Source organism: Mesoplodon mirus (genome assembly GCF_964341445.2).
Source record: "Mesoplodon mirus genome assembly, chromosome: 4".
Lineage (NCBI taxonomy): Eukaryota > Metazoa > Chordata > Mammalia > Artiodactyla > Ziphiidae > Mesoplodon > Mesoplodon mirus.
The window spans coordinates 151,308,997-151,328,342 of NC_138979.1; the positions used below are offsets into that span (position 1 = coordinate 151,308,997).

The 19,346-nt window shown below is 41.3% G+C and overlaps 1 protein-coding gene across 1 annotated transcript in view; it reads right to left on the bottom strand.

Moving 5' to 3' along the window:
* The window catches only part of ESR2 (estrogen receptor 2), a gene marked incomplete at its 3' end in the record, with an annotated part of 65,072 nt that extends 57,563 nt beyond the window's left edge, over window positions 1-7,509 (bottom strand). Inside the window, 1 exon segment of the mRNA XM_082618823.1 lies at window positions 7,481-7,509.
* Window positions 7,510-19,346: the final 11,837 nt, after the last annotated feature.

The window sequence follows — 19,346 nt, forward strand, 5'->3', positions numbered from 1 at the left end:
GTACAATTAGATTTTAAGCTCCTGAAGGCACACACTGTATTTTATTCACCTTCCACTACAACACAATAAATATTTGTTGTAAGAAAAGAATATGAAGAAATGTGTTGAAAATATATGATTTCATCCAGTATAGAGTATGAATCAAAGATGGAGCACTTGCAGTAGCCATGGTACTGAGCTGAGACAGGGGATCTAAAGAAGTTTCAAGACATGCACTCTGCCTTCAGGGAGTCACTATGCCCAGTAAATGAGGCAGGCAGACCAGGTAAAATAACAAGGAATGAATACAAAGGTGCTACCACTTCCAATCAACATTGGTTGACCACAAGGGACAGGAGAGAGAATGGTAGCTGGAGATGAATATAAGATCAAGGAAGTTTCAAAAAAAATATGCATTTATTAATCATGAGGATAGGATTCCATATTTCAACTACTTATTCCCAATCAATATATACAATCCCTGATTCCTAATAGAAAATATGCAGGATAAAGCATATAATGCTAACTAGCAATTTCCAAACTTTTTTAAAAAGTTGTAGTAAAATACACATAATAAAGTTTACCATATTAACCATGTACAGTTCAGTAGTGTTAAATACATTTTAACTGTAGTGCAACCAATCTCCAGAACTCTTTTCACCTTGCAAAACTAAGATTCTACACCTGTTAAAAACAGCTCCCCTGTTCCTCTCTCCCCCAGCTCCTGGCAACCACCATTCTACTTCTGTCTCTACAGACTTGACTATTGAGCACCTCAAAAAGTAGAATCATACACTATTTGTTCTTTTGTGACTGGCTTATTTCATCTAGCATAATGTCCTCAAGGTTTACCCATGTTGTAGCATGTATCGGAATTTCTTTCATTTTTAAGGCTAAATAATATTCCATTGTATGTATACACCACATTTTGTCTATCAAGGAAGGGTTTTAAATACAGATGCTTGAAAACATTTACAGAACCATGGAAATGATCGAAGTTAGAGCAAGTGGTTGAATACAGGAGTTGGTAATTAGGTCATCAGTAACCTTTAGATGTCAGCTCGAGAACTGACAGGATTATTAGGAGGCTTTTGTCCCTCAATCTGTCCTGAAAACACCTCTCCTATTTCAATCCACCTACACATACACCTGTTCACTGTGCTTATGCTTTCAATATTGTACCTTGGTGATTGGATTTTAGTGCATTATTTTTGCTAAATGATCTGAGCATATCTCATGTAGCCAAATATTTAATCAAAAGACATCTAAAGTACTTTAACAGCACAACTTAAAGAGTATGTAACAATTGAGAACAAAATACTTAAGGTAACATGCATAACAAATTGTATTTATGCATAATGTAACCTGGAGGTAATAAATTTTATATTTCTTTTTTAAATTGAAGTATAGTTGATTTACAGTATTAAATTTTATATTTCTTGAACTTAAAAAAAGAAAACAAGATGGCTTATCCAATTTAATAAATAAAAAGCATACCAAATGTTAGTGTAATCAGCATGGTGAGTATCCCAATGTTCCTATACAGAGCACTGCTCAAGGTAAACTTACATAAGGATAAACTCTATACTCTCAATCATCAAATGAAGATTAAATTATATTCAGGAAATTAAGAAGCAGGAAAGCGGTGGATTTTAGAATAAGAATTTGAACAAGAGACTTCAACTTAATAATCAATTTTTAAAAATCAATTGAATTGTTTAAACAAAAAATCATTCTCTGAACATTTTGACCAATCAAGGTTTTACTGAATTTCATGTTGTCTCAACTTTACATTGCCCAAAAGAAATGTATTTGGCATTTCGGCTTAAGTATCAGTAGAAAAGCCAAACTATCAGAAAACCACCACTATCTTTTCCTTTCATTAGGCCTCTTAAAAACGTAAAGCTTCTACGGACACAAAGTAATGAATAGTAGCATGGAAATTCATGAACTTGAAATAACACTCCCCATTATCCAGTTGGAAAGGGAAAACACCATTTAAAATGAAGATCATCTCTCTCTCAGGAGCAGAGAATCAATCCCATCACTCATTTTCACCTACAACTGAAATGTTCATTCTCGGCCCAGAAATGCTGAAATGACCTGTCAGACATATACTGCCAAATGGCAAATGCCAGGATTCATCCAGGCAATAAATCAGGTACCACAGTGACTTTGCTTAGAAAATATGCATTTCACACATATATACCAACTTCTCTAGAATTTCCACACATCCCCAGTACCATGATAATTAATGTGAGAGAACTGGTTGCTGGACAGTGATTAAGAGAATATACTGTTTTTTGGTTGGGTATCTTTTAAATTATCCAGGTTCACATGACAACTATTTGTCAGTGGAGTCTTGGGTAACTAATAACTTGGTAGCCAATGCAAAGGGTTTTTCCTTCTTAAGCAAAGACACAACAAGGAGTAATGAACTTAAATCACTGCAGTAGACCTGGGAGACCAGAGAATACATAGCAAAAGGAAAGTCTTCTCCACTGGAGGTCTAGAAAAGTGAATAAACAACCTGTGGTCATTTAAGTAGTTCTGCTCTAAAACAGTGATATAAACTGATCGAACGAAAGAATTCCAAGAAGAATATATTTCTCCAGCACTGTACTACAGATTATCCCACACATTTGTTTGAACACCCAAGCATTGCCTCTATGACCACAATCTCTGGTATAACAGGGAAAAAGAGTCTCTGAACAATTTAATTGTTGGGCCTGGAAGGCATGGAATTTCACCTGGCCAACAAAAGAACATGTACCCGGACATCCTAATTCTAAGAATTAATCATTTCTTTGCGTGCCAATTTTCTTTAATTACTCATCAGAGCCTAAAATAGTTGGCCTGTATCCTTCATGATGAACAGCCCTTGTCTTCTGCCCAAAGATGTCTCTCTCACACTCCCCCAGCACACACACTTGTGTGGAGCCCTCTTGGGTCACATCTATGTCCAGTGGGAAAGCTTTTTGTACACATGGGATTATATGTAGTGTTCTAATGTACTGGCTGGGAAATACGTTATGGCTCTTAAACTAAAAAAAAAAAAGTTTTTAAAATTCCAAATATTGACAGTGATTCCTTGAAGAAGAAAAAGGCATGCCCTAGAAATGGCAGAAAGACATTCTAGAAAGAACAGACTGATATTATCAAAGTGCCTATCAAATCTAGTTTAAAAAAATCAGAAGGCAGTCACCACCAGGCCTGTTTTTATGTATATTCTTGCCCAGTGGACAGAGCAGGACACCAGGTCCCAGGTGATCTTAGACAAATCAGGTAAACTCCCTGAGTTCCTACATCTCCTTCAGGAGAAACGGGGACCTAATATGGGTTCCCCTTTCTCTCAGTGTTTAAGGATGAAGTGAAATGATGCACATGAAAACATTCTGCAAGGTATCATTACATATGCAAGAGGGTGAAGTCAGTCTGTCGGCATGCCACTGAATATGCTTAGAGTGCTAGGCAGGATTTCCAGACAATTTAGATTAAGACACCGTTATGGCCACCCTGAAGATTTTTGCCTAATTTTACTCTCTTAACTTCTTCTTGACAATCCATCACCACTGTCCAAAAAGCTGAGCTGCTAGTAGCCTGTGTGGAACACAAAATGCCACATTCTCCTATGCTGTATTCTTAAGCCTGCCCATCACACTTCCCCAAGCATTCAGTTCGAACACCCCACACCTGTGTGCCCCTCAGAAGTCATAAATTCACGTTCCCAAAGCAGACAATAGAAGGAATTTCATGGAAAAGATAAAAAATATGTCTTAGGTGTCTAGCGTCCTTGATGTGTATAAGTAGCTATTTGCCAATCATTAGCCTTAAATAGTAAGAAAAATATTAAGAGTCTCAGTTTAATATTAATTAGAAATAAAGAAAAAACACTCCAAAATCATCACAGAACTGATCGTTAATAATTGACTTACATACAACTCTTAAGAACATGTACATGTATTTTCCAAAATGAGAAAACTAACTCCCCTAATAGCCTACTGAGCTGGTTAGGAAACAGAATTTTGAGGGCTTGAATCTGGGAAGAGGATAAAGCCTCAGCCCCAGGGTTATCACACTCTGAGGCAGCAGTGTGGAGGGAAAGCCCATCAATCTTCTCTTTCATCAGCAAGTCTCTGCTCCTTCCCAACACCAAGTCAGTGACAATGCTCCACTTTTAGGAAACAGAACCATATTCAAATATTCATTTGGGGCAGGGTGAGGGAGAGTTGTGGGTGAAGAGATTCAAAAGGACATGACCGAGGCAGAAGTTAAACGGAATACATTCAACTTGACAGCCAGTCTGGGGTTTGACAGTGAACACAAAACATTCACTAACAAAACTTTGCAGTCCTGCTTTGAGGAAATATATATGAGTCCAGTAATTTGTCTTTCCAGGTGACCCTCATTCTTCTGTCCTCTCTCAAGTACACCTGCACAAAGATTCCCTTCCTAAAGCCCTTAATTATTATCAAGAGCTGTAACTGTTCCAGTTGGAAATGCCAGCTATCCAGTTTGCTGGTGCCTCATAAACTTGCCACTCTGCATATCCTAGTTACTGCCACTGTAGTTCTCTGAAAGGTACGTTGTGTATGTATTTAAAAGACAGGCTCTTGTTTTTCATAGCCCAAAGGAAAAAGGCAAACGACATCAATCTGACATATCTTCATTAGGAGTGCCTAGCAATAACAGGCTCCTAAGTGTTTACTGTATTGAATAATGTATTAAACAGTAAAAAAAAAAATATATTGGTTTATAAAAGATTTTACATCTATGTCCTACAGGAAAATCTAGATTTCAAAACATGGGCACAGGAATGAAAAAAACTGACATCTACAAATAAATTGGGCACAGACTTTAGCTCCTATTAAAGAGAGTATTTTAACTTAAGTAGCCACAATCACTCTATATTTCATTTTAAATGTCTACAAATTGTCATTTTCAATCGTTCCTAGGCTTCTCACTATTTGATAATATGTAATTTCAGGTAGCTTTCTATTTTTTTTTTTTTTTTTTTTGCCATACGCGGGCCTCTCACTGTTGTGGCCTCTCCCGCTGCGGAGCACAGGCTCCGGACGCGCAGGCTCAGCGGCCGTGGCTCACCGGCCCAGCCGCTCCGCGGCCTGTGGGATCCTCCCGGACCGGGGCACGAACCCATGTCCCCTGCATCGGCAGGCGGACCCCCAACCACTGCACCACCAGGGAAGCCCTCAGGTAGCTTTCTTAATCTCAAATATAATAAAAGTATCTCTTAAATGCCAAGATTATAAAGGAACCACATATTCTACTCATATTACATAAATAACAAATATTTTTTTAAATGCCCTTGTATTTCAGTTTGGGATAACTAATGATGCACACCATAACCAAAGGCTTATACCACAATGGGACCCAAATTTGCTAAAAATTAAATCTATTAGCCCAATATGAATCTAACACGTATTCCAAGCCTCTGGTTTCCCATATGCAAAATAGTTTTGTCTTTTCTTCAATTTACCCCAAAGAGTATAGGATTAAAACAAAAATATCAGAACCTGGCTCATCCCCAAAAAGGAAGGGAACTGAGGTTTTCTTTTGAGAAAAGGGAAGGAAGACAATTATTTCTAAGTAAGAATATACTGAAGAGCAAAACTATATAATCAACAAACAGACAGTGATTTCCAGGAGTTGGGGTTGAGTGGAGAGGGCTGACTACAAAGGGGACTTCTGGGGGTGATGGAACTGTTCCATGTCTTGATCATGGAGGTGACTGAGTATACCGCTGTGTGCAACTCTCAGAATTCACAGAGCGATACACCTAAAGAGGCTAGATTTTACTCTATGTAAATTACACTGCAATAAGCTTGACTTTTCAAAAATGTTATTATGTCTAAAACAGTGTGCTAGGCACTGAATGAAGCCTAAATTCAAGTATACATTTCTCAAGGGCTCTAGACATAATTATCAAAAAACTTACCAGTAAATGGTTCAAGTTCAGCCTTCAGCATTCTATATAATTATTTTATTATTTATAGATATTATAAAATGATTCAAAACATGAATTAACATTATTACAAGATGTATTTTGAATCATTACCTGTTGGATACACATATATAGAAAACTACATGTAATATTCTTTAAAATGGACATATCAATATCTATTAAATGCTAATTATATTTTTAAGGGTTGAATTGACTACTAAATCTTACCTATTCCATATTATAAATAAACTGAGAAATGTAAATGATGATTAGATTCATTCACATCCCTCAGAACCACTATGAAAGATGTCCTAAATGTGTTTTTAATTGACTTCAGAGACTTATAGGACTTAAATGTTACAGGAGACTGGCGACTTCTGAAATAAGAATGTTTCAGTAATTCAACTGAAAAAAAATGCTTGAACATAAAATGGAATCCTAAGGTTTATGCTTTAACACCTGCTGATAAACAGATCCTAACCTTTCCCCCTCTTCTAGAATGTATGCAAAAACATAGATTTTCTGCAGAAAAAAAAAAGAGCCAAAGAATAAGTGTGCAAGGTTCTTTTCATAGTCAAGAGTACATTTACTTTTCACAATACTCACAGCACAAATCTTTCTTTCCACACATTCACTTTTTAAATAACAAACATCCTTCTCCACACACAAAAAAAACAGCCACTGTGAGTTTAGAAACTTAGAACAAAAATAAAAATTCCTAATGGAATGCCCATGTAAATACTAGAAATCTAACAAAACAAAATCTTTCCTCAAAAGTGTTGTGTACCACACCAAAGCACAAAGTTGCTTTTTAAAAAGCTAGTAAAATTGAGTCAATCTTATTTTCCTAAATAGAAATTCACCCAAATCCAAAGTTTTGCTTTTCACACACACACACACTATATATATATATATATATATATATACACACACACACACACACACACACACAGATTCCCTTGACTTAATTTTATATCCAGTATTAATTAGGCAGGAACGGGAAAACAACAGGTTAAGAGAACAGCGGCTGGGGTTCCTCTTCAGCAAATAAAACAGCCCAGATAATCTCAATCTTACTCAATCCGCCCAGGAAAGAAGTAACTCCGCTTTCTGATATGATTAAGGTTTGCCAGTTAATACATTTAAAAATACTAGTCTCCTGCCTGATACATGTACATCTTCCCAGGCCCACAAAACTCAAGCATGAAGTGCCCTGGTCAACTTTCCTACTGTCACCGTTTCATCCACTGTTGGGAAATCCGTAGAAAATACAGAGGAGTTTTGCCTTTAAAAAAACATGTTTATTAGCACAGTCAACCCGGAGCTTACAGGCACAAACTAATTAGTTAACTTGCCAGCGTCTTGAGTGAAAATATTTAGTCAAAACATGAAATTTCTGTTTCCAGTAGTTTTCCAGACTGGTGGATTTGTTGGGGGGTTGGGGGGTGTCTTTTATTGTTCTCAATATTACTGTTTTCCCATCGCTGGATTTCAAACATTAAATCAGACAAATCGCACCTTGACTTAAGGGGCACTTACCCTACTTGTACACACCCGCCTAGCAATCACTGAAACGCGGCACTTGCTTTTCCCGGACTAGTTCTGTTCCCCGCACCCGGCTGCGGCACCAGCTGCGGAGAGTGAGCGCACCTCGCGCAGCCCAGATCCCAAACGCAGCACCGGATGCCAGTCGCAGCCCTGGACGGTCCCGCTCTGGTCCAGCTCCCGCCGCCTCTTCTCTGCCCTGCAAGTTTCCAGAGGCGTCTGTCGCAGCCTCCGCCCTCCCGGCGGCCTAGCAGCAGGGGCGAGGGAGTGGGTGTCAGAAGGTCCAGTAGCCGGAGACACTGCAAAGATCACAAACGACGTAACGAGGAGCCTCTCCTTCCTTTTAAAGACGCGAGGGGCGGGAGGGGGAGGGGGGAAAGAAGCCCAGAGCCCACGTGACCACCTAGCCAGTGGCCGGGAGATCTCTGGAGGAGGCGGACTACCCGCCTCGCGATCCATACTCACCTGAGCGACGTAGGAAGCCCCAGGGTAGGGGCTGTCACCGTCGAGCGCCTCACAGTCACCCGCAGGAGCAGCAAAACACAGACGGCGCCCCTCCCCCGGTCTTGGATTTGGGAGATCTGGGGCGGGGCCTGAGAATGTGCATTCCTAAGGAGGTGCGGGGTGATGCTGAAACTGATGCTGCCGGGCTGGGGGCCATGCTTTGAGGGTCGGCTCCCCAGACCCTGAGCCACGTGAGTCTGAGAGGAACTGGGTGCTTTGGCATCATTAAATACAGAAGTCTGACTAAGCATCTATCTACAGGTGAAACTATTTGCCCAATCCCCAGCGGCAAGCGCAGCCTCGAGCCGCGGGAGAGGCAAAGCCGCGCGGCATGGTCGGGAGGTGGAGGGTGTGGGTTCTCATCTTTTAAGGGCTGGCGGGGAAGGCCTTTCGCCCTAGAGCAAAGATCCCAGGAACCTCCTCAAACTCACCTACTGCAAGGAAGCGCGTGGGTGAAGGACGAGGGAGAGGAGGTGGTTCCGTGCTTCTCTGCGGAGGCGCCCCTCTTCCCTGGCTCCGCCTCCGTCAAACTCTCTCCGCAGGCGAGCGCCCCCTGGTGGCAGCTCCTGTTCCCCAGGTCTGCACGGTCCCTAAGCTCTCCTCACCCACCCCACCCAGCAGTGGCGCCCAGAGTGAGGACTAATAAGACTATTTGATAGTCACTAAGAAGCAACTGGCATCTTGATGGCAAAAACCGAAAAGAACGTAGCAGCTGTCCCACAGGGCATTGTGAGACCCTAGTGCCACATTTGTGCCTAATTAATCATCAAACTACGGTTCTTGATGCGGTTGTGACTCCAGATCTCTGACGCAGGAAGGCCAAAGGGGCATATGGAGGGAAACTTTTACAGCGTTAAGTGTTGGGGTTTAACCAAAATAGCCTAGAGGGACGCTAGTGTGCTCTGGGTTTGTAAGAGTGAAGTCCACAGGTAGCGGAGACAGTCTCCAAATGTGGAGAGCCACCTACCTTATAAACAATGGTTATCAAAAATTTGTACCCCCCCCCACCTCCAAGGTTCATTAAAGCTTGGACTCCTGGATTCTTACAAGTTGTAGGGCAGAGTTTCCTGATCCTTGAGGCTGAGAAGTTTGGACAGGAGGGTGTTGAGCTGACAAGATCCACCCTGTGGAAGATGGTAGAAGACAAGATGCTTATCTTTGCCAATCTCTGCTCCCCTGTTCCCTTTCCTGGGTTTTTCTCCAGGTGCCCAATACCCGTATTCTTTTTCCTTCTTTCCACTTTAAGGAGAAAAATTTAAAGGATGGTTTTTAAAAATCAGTTCCATTTGGTACTACTTGTCAACAAGATACCCCTGCAATGGAAATTATTATGAAGGAATTTCAGTCATGAGCCAACAAGCAGACAAAGACGATGTGAGGGTTAAGAAAACTGACATCTATTAAGTATCTGCATCATGCCAGAGAGTGTGCTAAGTGCTTGCACAGCATCTCATTTAATCCTCATTGACCCCACTTCTCAGATGAGGGAACTGAGGCTCACAGAGCTTATATCAGCTACCTGAAGCCATGCATAGTGAGGAAAGAACCCAGTAGCAACAATGCTTTCATAAACAGCTACCACCTATTGGGCATTTAGCCATGCTCCACTTTCTACATATTATCTCATTTTATACACAACAAGCCTCTGAGTCAATTCTGCTATTAATTAACCCCATTTTATGATTGAGAAAATGGCCAGTCAGTGACTGAGAAGAACTTGAACCTAGGCCAGAGCCCAAGACTGTTTCCTTCCATACCGCAGCTGCAATCAGTTGGAAATGAAAATGGCTTGAATGTCAGGTCATTATATCTCCTGCAGACAAGCCCCACTTTAAAGCCTCCTGCCACCTGTGAGAAAAGCTTCTGCTCAACCCTGGAACTAGAGCTCCCTGTTTGCTGTAGTGCTTCCTTCAGAAGTCATTCCACTCACAGGAACAGCATGTTCTCTTTTTAAAGACCCTCAAACACCCACAGAAGCTGTTTGTTACACAAGGAAACCTCATTGCAGGAAATATTAAGCAAAGAGAATGAATGGGAGTGAGTACATTTCCTTCTGACTCACCCTGTGGATCGAGAAAGATAATGGCACCTTAGGGATGGAAACTTTGCCAGGTTGAACGCAGAGAGTGGGGAGGGTGACTGTTCCAACACCCTCAAACCAAGACGAAAACTAAGAAGGGATTCCTGAAACAGTTAAGTACCATTAGCTAGGCCTAAAAGCACCTGAAATCTAGTGTTGAGGATGTGCCTCTGTTCAGCAGGGTCCCAGCCTCACTTCCACCTCACTCATGACCTGCCTAAGGAAGCACCCACATGGTATGACATTGAAAGGCTTTCCTCTCCCCCAAATATCCTACAACAAGGACTGAAGTCCTCACCATTCAGTCATCCTTTGGGGTTAAAGCATTGGATTGTTAAAATTCAGTTATGTTATATATGATGGGTAATATTAATTTACTAGCATTTATAATTACACTCATGAGATGAGCTTGCAAGATGAGCTAAATGTCACCTGGGAAATCAAAGGAAGTCAGAGTAAGAAAGGCACATTTTGCTGTAGGAGAAAGGAAAGCATCTCCATTGGGGTGTGCCTTCCTCATCTTTTCATCCCACCCCTTTTCTGTCTTGAGAAGCCAAGAGCCTAAGTAAAGTGAAGACTGTGACAGCCCAGCAGAACGTGTACACTGCCTCCCCACACAGTGGTCAGCCTGCCTGTCAACACCGCCTGCACTGTGATTGCACCGTGCACGTCTTGTGTCTCTAGTACCCCCGTGGTAGCATGGTGCCCATAGCACCCACCTAATACAACTCAGGCATTCAACAAATACCTGCTGAAGGCTTCAACTTGGAAAGATCAGAGGGAAAGGGGAAGGATTTTCTGTAGCAAAGAAACTAGCAAGAGGCTAAATAAATAAAATCCTGTTGAAGACAAGAAAGCAAAAGCTGATGTGCAAAAGTATATAAGTGAAGGAGTCTTACAAATGACTAGAAGAGTGTCATGGTATAGGATGGCTTGGGACTATCACTCTTCCTCTTCTCAGGCTGAGGCCAAGTGGGAGGATTTAGGTCCTGGGATGCTCCTACCTGCTCCAAAGTATAACAAGATCAGGATCCTTCTTCATATTATGTGGGTATAAATTGCTGTTTTAAGAGGATCTGAGAGATAAAACCCTAAAGTTATGGAATTGATAAAAGAGAAGGGAAAGATTGATTGCCTCTGCAATAGCACATTTATTTGATGCTGATGAATTGGGAAGGTGGTGTTACTAATGCAATGTATTAGAGGTTATCTCAGCTACTCGTGAATCAGGGTTCGTAAAATAGAATTTGATATTTGAATTTGGGTAGAGCTCTTCAGGATCATGTCTTTTGTAGAAATAAAAATGAACCTAATATTTATGCAATCTTTCTGGCCCCAGTACCACAATAGGTAGGCCTGCACAGATTGGTTCATTTTATTCATTTAATCCTCATAACAACCCTGTGGCCATCTCTGCTTTATAGATTGGGAAAATGAGGCACAGAGAATGTGCATGTGGCAGAGTGAAAGTTCCAACCCAGTGTCATCTGTCTACCTGCTAATCCTTTGCTTTCTCTGCTGTTATCCTGTGATGTTTTTCTTATTTGTTATGTAAACTGAGGCATATTTGTCCTGTAGAGCCTGGTTATTGCTGAATGAATTTTTGCCAAGTTCTTGTCTAGGTCTGACCACCTGTGTGCATATTTACATAACTTTATTCTTTACTGACATGTGTTTGACTGGAGCCTCTAGTAAGGTGACCAAGGACATGAGCAGCAAGGTAGACCTAACCTGATACTTGGGCACCCAGACCACAGGACAAGGTTATTCTGACCCTCAGTTGAAATGAACCACCTGGGCAGCCAGCAAGTGCAGCCAACTCCTTATAAGTCATCCTTATTTTTTTCAGTCTTGGTCTTTGACATTTGCAAACATACAGGTAAAATAACTTTTTTTCCTTCTACTGATCCTTGAAAGTACTTAAATTCCGCACAGATCTCTCACATACCTTGAGTTTCTAATTTTCTATCCACTGAAACTGAACGGTGTGAAGAATATATGTTCCTGTCCTCAGCCCCAACTCTGATTTAAGAAATTCTCTCTTGAGCTAGAGAAGCAACTAGCCCCTAGAGGTTACTGATGTGAATTTGAATACCCTGTTGAGAAAGAAAATGTTAAAGAACTGTTAGAAATGGTGGGAAATTGTAATATGCAATTTCACAAATGACTCAAATGCAATTCTAGAAATGCAGCTTCCTTACCTATTCTGGCACAGAATAATATAATATTAATAACAGGTCAGACAGTGTAATATTCCCAGAAATAAGGTCAAAAAGGAGATAGGGTATAGACATACATGGCTTAAGGGACCACAGATTCTAATAAGACTGTCTGATTCCAAAGAGTTTAGAATTCAAAAAAACTAATTTTTTTTAATTGTAAATGTATTTGACATTCTCAAGTTCTTTGTTCATATCGTGGAAAGTTACTAGAAATGTCTCACATTGTCCTTTAGACCCACATCAACTAACACTCCAGTGACGCACATTGCATTAGTGGCTTTTTAATTAACATCTTTATTGGAATATAATTGCTTTACAATGGTGTGTTAGTTTCTGCTGTATAAAAAAGTGCATTAGTAGCTTTTATAAAAAATATAGACCCTGGGCTTCCCTGGTGGCGCAGTGGTTGAGAGTCCGCCTGCCGATGCAGGGGACATGGGTTCGTGTCCCGGTCTGGGAAGATCCCACGTGCCGTGGAGCAGCTGGGCCCGTGAGCCATGGCCACTGAGCCTGCGCGTCCGGAGCCTGTGCTCCGCAACGGGAGAGGCCACAACAGTGAGAGGCCCGCGTACCGCAAAAAAAAAAAAAAAAAAAAAAAAAAAAAAAAATATATATATATATATATATATGTATATAGACCCTGTCTTTTGTGTACAGAGAGAAGGTGCTTCTTTCACATATGTTACTGCTTGAACTGATGAGCCTAACTGGAGAAATAAATGGTCTTCTGCAGTATTCAATCCCCTCCTTTGCTGGGAATTACAGCCAGGAAATAAACTTCTCCAGATAGTTCATAAAGCCTCCGAGGTATCGCCAGTGTTGTCTAACGTACTAGTACTCCTGCATTTTCCCTTCTTTGTATGGATCTACATTTTTTTTCCTATCCGTCCAGGCAGTTTTGCTCACTAAGCTCTCCTTCATGGTTCTGCCCATGTCCAGGCCACAGGCTCCCTCAGCTTGCTCCCACCCACCCGCCACAGCTTACTAAGAACTGCCACCCTAGGTGAACATTGACTTTTACAGTTAACAGATCACTTACGTGGCCATGTAATGCTTCATTTTCACACCAACTCTGTGACAATGATTTTATCCCCATTTTGCAGATAAAGAAACTTAAGTGAATTCTCCAGGCTTACAATTACAGGAACCCAGGTCATCTGACACGTCATGTAGATCCATACATGCCTCCCCTCGACAGATTCATTTCCTGCATTCCAAGCACTGGGGTCTCGGAATGTCCTTCATAATGTTACTGCTGGTATCCCTAGGCTTATGTCAGCCTGACCCCATCCCTTCCCTCTACCCTTCCCACCCTATGTCAGTCTAAAATACCATTCAAGGGAGAACATTATTGACAGCTTCTTTAGTGTTTTTTCACCTTAAAATTATTCTGACACTCGACATTACATTTATTCTTTCATAAAACACTCTTTTTCTGAGAATGCTTCTTGATGTTATGCATTTACATCTTTGTGAAAATGCCCCATTAACGCTGAAAAACAATAATGCTTTAAGTGCCTACCTGAAACACAACAGCATGTGAAGATGTCTACTCACAGATGAGGAGGAGGAGGATGGAGGAGATGGAGGAGTCTATTACTTCCATTCATTCAACAATTGCTTGTAAACCCTCTATCTGCACTAATTCATTTAAACCTCAAAACAATCTCACAAGGTAGATACAATTTAAGTTTCCATTTAACAAATGAGAAGACTAAGGCTCAGAAAGTTTAAGTAACTTGCCCAATATCGCATAGCTAGTAAAGTATGGGCAGAGGGGTCAAACCAGATCTGTTTCAGTCTAATGCCCATTCTCTCTGAACTGTTGATCTCCCTGAGGCTTTACACTTTAGTTAAAAAGAGAAGACAAATGCCTAAGAAATGACCTACAAGACCTGTTAAAAATGATAAGGGACAAATAAATGGTGGAGACCGGGAGTTTTGCGGGCATTCAGAGGACAAGAAGTCACTGTCCTGTGTGTCTGAGTTCCTCTTAGAGAGAGATTTACATTAATGCCCCGACCCCACCCCAGAGCTCACTACCTGAGCTGGCTGAATTTCAGACACAGAGAGAGCACTGATCTCCCCTGGGGGCTCCTCTGAATTCTACAGGTGCCCAGGCCCAGCTTTGCACTGTTCCCTCAGAATCCCTCACTATTCCACTCTGGCCTCTGGAATCTGCATTCAGAGCACAGGGCTTCCACAGATAGGACAGTAAGCACAAAGGCACCAGTGCAGGCAGGCCACAAGAGCCCACAGCAGGATGGAGCCCAGGCTTGGGGGTCAGTGGGTCCTGGGTTGGGTTTTCAGCCCAACCACTTACCAGTTGTTTGCCTTTTTTTTTTTTTTTTTTTTTAATTTATTTTATTTTATTTTTTTGCTTTATAACAAATTTAATCAGTTATACATATACATATGTTTCCATATCCCCTCCCTTTTGCGTCTCCCTCCCACCCTCCCTATCCCACCCCTCCAGGCGGTCACAAAGTACCGAGCTGATCTCCCTGTGCTATGCGGCTGCTTCCCACTAGCTATCTACCTCACGTTTGGTAGTGTATATATGTCCATGCCGCTCTTTCACTTTGTCACAGCTTACCCTTCCCCCTCCCCATATCCTCAAGTCCATTCTCTAGTAGGTCTGTGTCTTTATTCCTGTCTTACCCCTATGTTCTTCATGACATTTTTTTTTCTTAAATTCCATATATATGTGTTAGCATACAGTATTTGTCTTTCTCTTTCTGACTTACTTCACTCTGTATGACAGACTCTAGGTCTATCCACCTCATTACAAATAGCTCAATTTCATTTCTTTTTATGTCAACATCTTTACTCATTAGAGAAATGCAAATCAAAACTACAATGAGATATCATCTCACACCAGTCAGAATGGCCATCATCAAAAAATCTAGAAACAATAAATGCTGGAGAGGGTGTGGAAAAAAGGGAACACTCTTGCACTGCTGGTGGGAATGTGAATTGGTACAGCCGCTATGGAGAACGGTATGGAGGTTCCTTAAAAAACTACAAATAGAACTACCATATGACCCAGCAATCCCACTACTGGGCATATACCCTGAGAAAACCATAATTCAAAAAGAGACATGTACCAAAATGTTCATAGCAGCCCTATTTACAATAGCCCGGAGATGGAAACAACCTAAGTGTCCATCATCGGATGAATGGATAAAGAAGATGTGGCACATATATACAATGGAATATTACTCAGCCATAAAAAGAAATGAAATTCAGTTGTTTGCCTTTGAACACTTTTCTGGCCTTTTTGATCTTCCTCTGTAAAATGGGAAGAATATAAGAATCTACTTCAGAGGTTTGTTGTAAGGATGAAAAGAAAGGATGAATTGTAACATGCCTGACACCTGGTAAATTCTCAATAAATGATAACTTTAAGAAACACAGGGACTTCCCTGGTGGTCCAGTGGGTAAGACTCCGAGCTCCCAATGCAGAGGGCCTGGGTTCGATTCCTGTTCGGGGAACTAGATCCCACATGCATGCAGCAACTAAGAGTTCGCATGCCGCATCTAAGAAGCCTGTGTGCCACGACTACAAGATCCCGCATGCCGCAACAAAGATCCCGCGTGCCACAACTGAGACCCAACTAAGACCTAAATAAATAAATAACTTTTTTTTTTAATTTAAGAAAAGAAAAATAAAACAATACAGCAGTCCTTGGAACAAAGGGCTTCACAGATATAAGGAAGACTTGGCCTAGGAAAGGGCAAGGAGCCAGTTTTCTGATATGAGATGTTTGGGATCGGAGGGTGGAGGGGTAGTAGAGAAATTATATGCCCTGCCTGGAGTTAGTCCTAGAACTCTGAATACATCTCTTCAGGCAAACCCAGTTGTAAAGTAAGTCAGAGAAAGACCTACTGACAGGTGACCAAATTGTAAGACTAATTTAGAGCAGTGTTTCCCCACATTCCTGGATCATAAGAGTTACCTGGGTCACTTGTTTAAAATACAGATCCCCAGCAGAGGTCTGAGATATCAGCTAGGAAGACCCTGAGCCAATCACATAAATATATCCTGCCACTTCTTTCTGGACTGTAAAGTTTATGTTGAAAAAGCAGCTAATAGTCTTATGGGTTTCCCTTGTATGTGATTGGTTGTTTTTCTCTTGCTTCTTTTAAGATTCTCTCTTTATCTTTAACTTTTGCCATTTTAATTATAATATGTCTTGGTGTGGATCTCTTTGGGAGATCCACACCATTTTGTTTGGGACTCCTGCTTGGGACTCTCTGTGCTTCCTAGACCTGAATATCTGTTTCCTTCCCCAGGTTACGGAAGTTTTCAGGCATTATTTCTTCAAATAAAATTTCTGTCCCTTTCTCTTTCTCTTCTTCTGGGACCCCCATAATGTGAATTTAGTATGCTTGATGTTGTTCCAGAGGTCCTTTAAATTCTCGTCATTTAATTTTTTTTCTTTTTGCTGTTCTGATTGAGTGATTTCTACTATTGTCTTCCATTTTGCCTGTCTGTTCTTCTGAATTATCTAATCTGCTGTTGATTCCCTCCAGTGTTTTTTTTTTGTTTTTTTTTTTTTTTGCGGTACGCGGGCCTCTCACTGTTGTGGCCTCTCCCGTTGCGGAGCACAAGCTCCGGACGCGCAGGCTCAGCGGCCATGGCTCACAGGCCCAGCCGCTCCGCGGCACGTGGGATCCTCCCGGACCGGGGCATGAACCCGTGTCCCCCGCATCAGCAGGCAGACTCCCAACCACTGCGCCACCAGGGAAGCCCTCCAGTGTATTTTTAATTTCAGTTATTGTATTCTTCAGCTCTGATTGGCTCTTTCCTAGATATTTTCTATGTCTTTGTTGAAGTTTTTACTGGGTTTCTCCATTCTTCTCCCAAGTTTGGTGAGCATCTTTATGACTATTTCTTCTAACTCTTAACAGGTAAGCTACTTATCTCCACTTCATTAGGGCTTCCTACCCCCACCCCCCACCCCGCCCCTGGCTGGGGTTTTATTTTGTACTTCCATTTGGAACATATTCCTCTATCTCTTCCTTTTGTTTGACTTTTTTGTTTCTATGAGTTAAGTGTTGTTTTCCTTTCTGGTGAACTCCTATTTGCTTCCCTTATGCAGAGACGTTTCTGTATTTTTGTGTGGATTGCTAGCAAGCTTACATATTCTTCTTCGTGTATTACAGTGTGTTGAGTCAAGTTCTGGGTGCTAAAAGCAGGTCCTTATTCATTAATCATTTTCTGTACGTAAGGGTAGGTATGCCAATTTCAAACTCCAGGTTGATGCCTCTCCCGCTGACTTTCCCCTCTGGTAACCGTAAGTATGATTTCTCAATCTGTGACTGTGTTTCTGTTATGGAAGTTGGTTCTTTTGTATTAACTTGAAGGAGTGGCCTTGTGTAAGAGCGTCCCCTGTATAGACTGCTTGTATCTGGTGGCTTTAGCAGACCAGCTGGAGCTAGAGTGGATGCAACCCAGGGAATTCCCTGGGGAGCACTGCACTGAGGCCAGCTTAGGGAGACATCTGGAGCTGGAGTGAGTGCAGACCTGGGGCTGTCCTGGGGTGCACTGTACCCAAGGCTGCCTTAGTAGGACATCTGGAGCTGGAACAGGCATGAGGGGGTCCTGGGGGAACTTAAACAGTGGCACTTGCCAGCGCCTCTGACCCCAGAGAGGGCTCCAGCAGTTCCCTGCCTGTTTAGCAGAAGCTCTAGGGTTAGTAAATGAATTTCCTTCCAGTATCATCTAGGTACCCTTTAAATTGCTGTTTTTTTGCTGTGTCACAGGGTTGGCAAGCTTGCACTTGGGCCCCTCAGCAATATCCCTCCTTACTGCAGTTTTCCATGTGAGGGGAGTGTTCCCATGGAGAATGTGTCTCCATCTTTTCTACAGGTTACTGTGAGGTTCTCCTATGTGCAAATGTTTAACCAGCCCTCAGGTCTTCTTCAGGAGGAATTACTGTGTATGTAGGTGTAGATTTTGCATGTCCCTGGGAGGAGATGAGCTCAGCTCCGCAAAAAAAAAAAAGAATATACAATGGAGGAAAGACAGTCTCCTCAATAAGTGGTGCTGGGAAAAATGGACAGCTACATGTAGAAGAATGAAATTAGAACATTCTCTAACACCGTATACAAAAATAAACTCAAAGTGGATTAAAGACCTAAATATAAGACTGGAAACCATAAAACTCCTAGAGGAAAACATAGGCAGAACACTCTTTGACATAAATCACAGCAATCTTTTTTTGGATCTATCTCCTAAAGGAATGGAAATAAAAACAAAAATAAACAAATGGGACCTAATTAAACTTTAAAACTTTTGCATAGCAAAGGAAACCATAAACAAAATGAAAAGACAATCTACAAACTGGGAGAAAGTATTTGCAAACAATGCTACCAACAAGGAATTAATTTCCAAAATATACAAACAGCTCATACAGCTTAATATCAAACAAATAAACACTCCAAACAAAAAATGGGCAGAATACCTAAACAGACATTTCTCCAAAGAAGAAATACAGATTGCAATAGGCACATGAAAAGATGCTCATCATTGCTAATTATTACAGAAATGCAAATCAAAACTGCAATGAGGTATTACCTTGCATCAGTCAGAATGGCCATGATTTAAAAGTTGAAAAATAATAAATGCTGGAGAGGGTGTGGAGAAAAAAGGAACTCTCTTCCACTGCTGGTGAGAATGTAAGCTTGTACAGCCACTATGGAAAACAGTATAGAGCTTCTTTAAAAAACGAAAAGTAGAGTTATCATATGATCCTGAAACCCCATTTGTAGGCATGTATCTGGACAAAACTCTAACTTGAAAAGATACATGCACCCTAATGTTTATTGCAGCACTATTTACAATAGCTAAGACTGGAAGCAACCTAAATATCCATTGACAGAGGAATGGATAAAGAAGATGTGGTACATATATACAATGGAATATTACTCAGCCATAAAAAGAATGAAATAATGCCATTTGCAGCAACATGGTTGGACCTAGAGATTACCATACTAAGTGAAGTAAGTCAGCAAAAAGACAAATATCATATGATATCACTTATATGTG